The 6,472-nt window shown below is 41.5% G+C and overlaps 1 long non-coding RNA gene across 2 annotated transcripts; it reads right to left on the bottom strand.

Annotated features, from left to right (window-relative positions):
- Nucleotides 1–262: 262 nt before the first annotated feature.
- Nucleotides 263–3,681, bottom strand: LOC119368055. Of its 2 annotated transcripts, none has more exons than XR_005176510.1 (4): nucleotides 3,282–3,681; nucleotides 2,753–2,800; nucleotides 1,612–1,666; nucleotides 263–1,057 (listed from the first exon to the last, which is right to left on the bottom strand). It is a non-coding gene; the product is annotated as an uncharacterized LOC119368055 (long non-coding RNA). The 2 variants fall into 2 exon arrangements; XR_005176511.1 differs by having other exon boundaries at nucleotides 263–1,054.
- Between the last annotated feature and the right edge of the window lie 2,791 nt (nucleotides 3,682–6,472).

The raw sequence follows: 6,472 nt of genomic DNA, 5'->3' as shown, positions 1-6,472 counted from the left end.
AATTAGGGATTTGGCCCATTATTTTTTGTGGACGGTCCAACTTATATTTGTCCTGCCATTAGCCTAACTGTTTTTTAATCCAGCCCATTAGCCACCTTTTTGTAGCCGTTTCCTAGTGCAACACAATTTACAGCATGACAACCAAATCATATTCATTCAAAAAATAGCAATTGTTCTGCCAATACAAAGTTCCAACAATCTTGTCTGATTAGAAAAACAAAGCTTATTATCAAAACATCACAATCATATCTAGAAAGCGCTATATGCATTTTTTTTACAAAAATCAAGTAACATGACCTCAAAGAAAATGTACTACTAGCTCATTTTAATCTCCAACACTACACCACTGCTTCAAGGCAGCTAGTCGGACACAAATAATTCTTGTTAATATTCTTCAATCTCCAATAACACGGATTAACTGCCAAACCTACATAGAATAAAAACACATACAAAATTGTAGTAAGTTATAAAAGCTAGCTCCCAAATGAATCCAAAAAGTTATAATATTAGGAACAAAGGAAGGACACATCATTCCATATTCATCAAGTACAACAACAAAATCAAGTTTATATGCGTGTGACAGGGCTTGTATATCAAAATAGATGATTCCATACAGTACAATGTAGTTCATAGTTAATAAAACATGAAAAAAGTAATACTAGAGGCATACTTTCTTCATCAATTAAAGCTAATTTCTCTCAATAAACTTCCTTTTGCATGCAATGTAAAATAAAAACACTCAAAAGGCAAGACCATTTTAGGCAATTAAATGATCCACACTTCAATATGAGATGTGATAAAGAATTGAGACAGAGCTGATGTTGAATAATACCAAGAATTGGAGAATATGCTAGTAATAACACTGAAAATTTGAGACTGAACAAATTCACTATGTAGCCGATCAAACACTCCTAAATCCGAAGCAAAAACACTATACCATCTACTAGTAGTAATCTTGCATAAAAGCACACAATCTTCACCTCCATCGCTACTTCAGAATCCAATTCTGTGTACACGCATTTCCGAAAATACAGTAGTACACAGTCCATCACCTCTGCTGTAATAAACAAAAAAACTCAACATCATTTAAACTGCTAGCTTGCAAAACCAAAGAAGGGAAAACAGAAGGATTATTTATACAACTATATGAAGAAGTCAGCTAAAAAATGAATTAGGCATCAAGGTAGTAATGAAGTTCATTTAAAGGTAATCATTGAAACAGAAGGATTATTTATACAACTATATCAAGTCACCTATTTGAACAAAGAAGAAGCAATCAAAAAAGATTAGCATGCTAGAGAAACAATAAGTACAGCAGGATGAAGATGTACTTGCATCAGAGTTATTTGCAACCATATTGATACAAAACTTAAAGATTCAGTCAGAAACGCAAAAGAATAAGGGAGGAATAATTTTCTGTACAGGCGATCAGCTGAAATGTATGTAAAGAAAATTCTGCCAACATATACACTATACCACACCATTCCTTAGAATTTAGAATTTTTCTGGAACCACGCAACAGTCCACACCTTGAACAACTCAAAATGTACAGCCTGAATAATTCACATCAATAATAAGACAAGCTGAAGAATGGAAAGCTATCAAGCTCACCATGTTCTGCTTGAGGACCGTGGCATCGGCGTCGATCAAGTGGGAGATGTAGTGACTAAAATGTGCAAAGCAAAGATATTAGTGTGACAACTAGATATGCGGTTTCATTTCATTATGACTGAAATGCAAATGTTGTCTCAACTTAACCAAATTCTTAAAGAACCATGCCGCACATTACTAACTGAACTAAGGAACAATGTACGCTGGCTAGCCGCACATTACTTTCCCTTTCTAAAACCAAATATTCATACAAAATTGAGAAGATAGAAATCATCAGCTCTCGAGAACTACACGCCTAACAGATTAATAATTGAAGGCTGGCTGCAAACAAACAAAAAGGATTGATCTAAAATCCAAAGAAGCATCCTTGCTCACACACACACGTGGAACCACCCAAGCTAGCCTTCACAAATACATGTACAGATCTAGGTGCAAGTTTGATACATATTAGAATCATCAGATGTACCAATGGGATTGCCATTTGGGGGTAAGTATGTGTGGCCAGCTAGGAACATTGACGGATGGACAAGAGAGAACACAAGCAATAGAAGAAGCAATAACAAGTAGCACAATCAACACAACGGCAAATTTCAGCCACCATCAGCAGCCAAGAGCTAGAAATAAGCCTACAAGCAGCCGCCATCAACACTCCAGCAGCAGTAACAAAACTAACACAACACCAGTAGTGCAGACGTGCAGTACATCTAGTCATCTAGAGCATCAACAGCAGCAGTGCAGCTAAAGCATCAACAAGCAACACTACAAAAGCAGCAACAGAGCAGACTACCAGCAGAACACCACCAACAAACGGGTTCCTATCAAGTAAATAGCTGCAAGCACTTTGCTGTGTAAAGAACAAATTTTCGCGGTACAAGAACCATGTTTGTTTCTATTTATTTTGTACCACTTCCTGCCCTTCTGAAATATGTATGTATGGTTCTACACTTGCCACTACGGACTTTTACACTACTAGTATGGTTCCAGTATATACACTACTAGTAACACACTTCATTTTTCTTTGAATATAGGTATACCTATAACAAATCAGCACTAGGAATAGCAATATTGGAGGCGACCTATTCTTGGTTAAACATCTTTGCAAGATAGCATGGGCGTAAGACTGGACGAAAAATGTTCATACCTCAAGAAATTACAGGATCAAATTGCTTGTTCTCGTTTACCAAATCCTCTGCATATGAAGAATAATACAAATAAGTTTTGCTATTTTCAGCCATAAGGAATGGCAGAGGAAAGTTACTTGTGTCTCAATTTAATAATGTTGGAAGATGTGGGTCTTCCTATACAGTCTGGTTAATTACTAAGAAAAAATATGTTTAATCAAGACAGCAAATGTTTTAAGTACAGAAGTGGAGCTACAGAACTGAACTATCGCTGGAATATGCCCTAAAACCATTGGCTAAAATATAATAAATCCATCATGGTTCTGACTGGAAATTCCAAAAGTGTAAAAATCCTGAACAATCGATTCCCTTCTAGAGCCATTTGATGTCTACATGAGTAAAGGACTAAAGCTCAAGGAAAAGAATATGGAAGTCATCAGTCCTCAAAATCTTAATACTGCATACAGTGATTATGTGCTATATCAGGAAACAAAGTATGAACGAGACTGTATTTATTAGCATTATATGCTTCATTGAGGAGACGCTCACCACGGATGGAGAAGACGGCCGCGACCAGGGTACTGACGGTGTGGAGCAGCTGGCGGACATTTGGGGCCAGCTGCAAGGGGCACCCTTGTACTCTGGGTCTGTGGCGGTGTCATCGCCTCCTGGATCTCACCTTGGCTCCCCGTCAGATGGAGCTGGATATGTTCCCGCCGCCGGTTGTCTGTCCCGCCACCACCACTGTCGCCTCAGCTCGAGGGGCAGGACCGTAGGACTGGGCCGCCGTAGCTTGAGGGGGGAACTGAATGGGGAGGGGCATGGCGTGGGGCAGATGGGGAGGGATCTGACAAGGGATAGACGGGGAGGGCCCTGGAGCGGGATGGTTCATCGCTGGCACCGTCGGTGTCGGCGTGGAGCGGCACGAGGAGCATCGGTGGAGTGGCGGCGGCTGCTGGTTGGGGATGGGAGGAGACAAGAGAATCTACTTAGGGTTAGGGTGTGGACTCTTCTGTAGTTAAATGGGCTGGCTCCCCCCCGCGCTCGAGACTTAAAATTTTCCTTCTCGCGCCGTCGCGCGCGCTCTCAGTTCCGGTGTTTTTTATATGCAGTGTTGATTGCATCTCACACACATGTGGGCCCAGTAAATGGCATACACGACAAATCAACAACAGCCATCCATGACGGTCCAGATAATGTATAAAGAATAAAAAGATAAGCATGAAGTAGGCCGATTTGGTCGATCTGTGACAGTTTTCATGACGGTGCCTCGAAGTACGTCGTAAAGACACTACCGTTTTGGGCCCATTTGCACATTGCAAATCAGTGACGGTTTCCATGACGGATTTCCAGAACGTCACCAGTAATCCGTCATGGATTAACAGATTTCTTGTAGTGATGATGGATGGCTAAACAAGGTGGCATTGTATGATTCACATATACGATAAAGAAACTAAACATATGGCATTGACACAAAGCATGTCTAAACTAAGAAGATGACATCTTTGATGTACACAGTAAGCAGTGCAAGGCACCATATGCATGATATTACCAACACCAGCATGCCAAGTTAGAGCGAAGACCTCAGGGGTAAATAGGAGTGGTCTTCTCCTTCTGAATCCCCCTCAGGACAGTTATCTTCCTCTTGATTACGATCCAAAATGGGTGGAGGGGGGCTGCCTTGGCGCCCACCATGGAGCGACGTCTGCATGAAATTTTATTGCCATGCAAGGGTCGTCTCTTTTGCTCTACATGTTCAGTTCCATTGTGGACAATAACTGACATGCATAGGAATAAAACATAGTGAGATTATGTAAGGAGTGCATGCACAAATCCAGAGTGATGGTAGCAAACTGTGGATAGACCCAAAACCAATGATAGCAGGTAGATAATAGCTTTAGTTAAAAAATACAGATAATGGATCCTTTAATGTTTGTTTGCACCCAACATGAAACTCATAGTAGACACCCGAGATTAACCAGATAGTAGACAGATAGTATTGATTGCTGCCCCAATATGTACCCCACGACCATTTAAAAACTCAAGTTTCAGCATTAGTTTGGACCTAAGGTGAACACGACGATAAAGTAGCATGTCATCATATTAAGCGATGCATAATGTAAGCAGACACGAAAGAGTGCGACCTCTCTTGCGGACCCGTGTAGTCCTCAAGGTCATCTGCTCAGTTGATGATGGTAATGCAGTTGTCGTGGCGGCCGGCAGCAGGGGAGAAGATCTGAGGTGCCGAAAGACAGTCTGGAGAGCGGATCCCTGCTGTGGTGAACCTCTCCGTCGTTGGAGTAGCTGAGATAGGGTGGAACACATCGCCGCAGGAGCAGGACAAACCACACAAGGTTTTCTTTGACACATATCTATAACCAAAGTAATTGTGTAAGGGCTTGTTTGAATTTGAGGATTCTAACAATGCAGGGATAGGAAAACAGGAATAGGATAGGAATGCACGTGCAAAACAGAGAATTTAAAAACACATGATTTCTGCCAATCTAGGTGTTTGGTTCACAAGAATTGGAAGATCACAGGATGCAAAGAAGCATGGTGAGATTAAGTCAAACCACAAGAAAATGTATGGTTATAGTGCTATTATGCTACTATCTCTTAGTCTTGTTCTTCATGAATAGGAATTTGAAAAGGAGGACAAGTGGAAACTAAAATTCCTACGGTTTTTCTTTCAAGGAAACACTAAATGAACAAATCCTACCATTTTCCTTTGCTCCATTCCTTTGAACCAAATTCACGAATAGTAGTACCATAGGAAACTTTCCAATTCCTATGTTTTTAATTCACTTTTTCTTTCAAGCACTGGCGATTCTAGTAGGCAGGCTCGAGCAAGGAAAAGCCTACACTAAAAAAATGTTTTTGTGCTACTTCTATCACTTTGGACCCAAGCCACTGCCCTACTAGCTCAACTCCCAGGCCCATCGACAAATGCACAACTCAAACGCACAGAGATAAATAATGATGGCATTCAAGAGAGTCCATCACGGATAGCTAAGTTGCCTGGTACCTCACTGCTTGTCATATAGTAGTATAGAATAATCGTATTTCGCGTTACTACATGTACTTAGTGGATAATATATATAACATGTAGAGTAAAAAAGAGATTCAACAAGTGTACAACCTCTTTGGCGAAGCCATGTCGATCTTAGCGTGATTGGGTTGGCCGGTGAGGATGCTCCGGATGACTTGGCTGTCGGAGGAGGGGAAGAAGATCTTAGGTGTCTAGAGATGGAGCCCGAGGTATTGCTCCGCTGTGATGGAGGGTTTCATCGTTGGAGCAGCTCCGGTGAGTTGTACAACGCCGAGGCTGAAGCAGGACAAGAGAGACAATGTTAACCTGAGTGGAATTCTAATAGCATCTCCAATAGATGACATAAAATACATAACCACAAAGTGTTAGATGTAAAATACATCAGCCGCTCATCTCTGAACTTAACTATCGAAACTGAATTTAGCTATTGAAACTGAACTTAACTGTCGAAACTGAATTTTGCTGCCGAAACTGAATTTTACTGTCGAAACTGAACGCACTAGAGGTGAGGCTACACGTCAGTCAACTGAATTTTTCATCTCTGGTCAATCGATTTTCTAGCCGTTGGATACGAAATCAAGGGCCTGCGGTTCATCTTCAACCTCCACCCCCTGAGCCGCCAGCCACCACCGGCCAAACAGCCGCCTCCCACAGCCCGCGGCCGACAGTGCACCGCCCCGCCCGACCCGAA

The sequence above is a fragment of the Triticum dicoccoides genome, chromosome 2B (genome assembly GCF_002162155.2).
Source record: "Triticum dicoccoides isolate Atlit2015 ecotype Zavitan chromosome 2B, WEW_v2.0, whole genome shotgun sequence".
In the NCBI taxonomy this organism is placed as follows: domain Eukaryota; kingdom Viridiplantae; phylum Streptophyta; class Magnoliopsida; order Poales; family Poaceae; genus Triticum; species Triticum dicoccoides.
The sequence above is the reverse complement of the archived record's forward strand: the minus strand, read 5'-3'. Positions and strand labels throughout refer to the sequence as shown.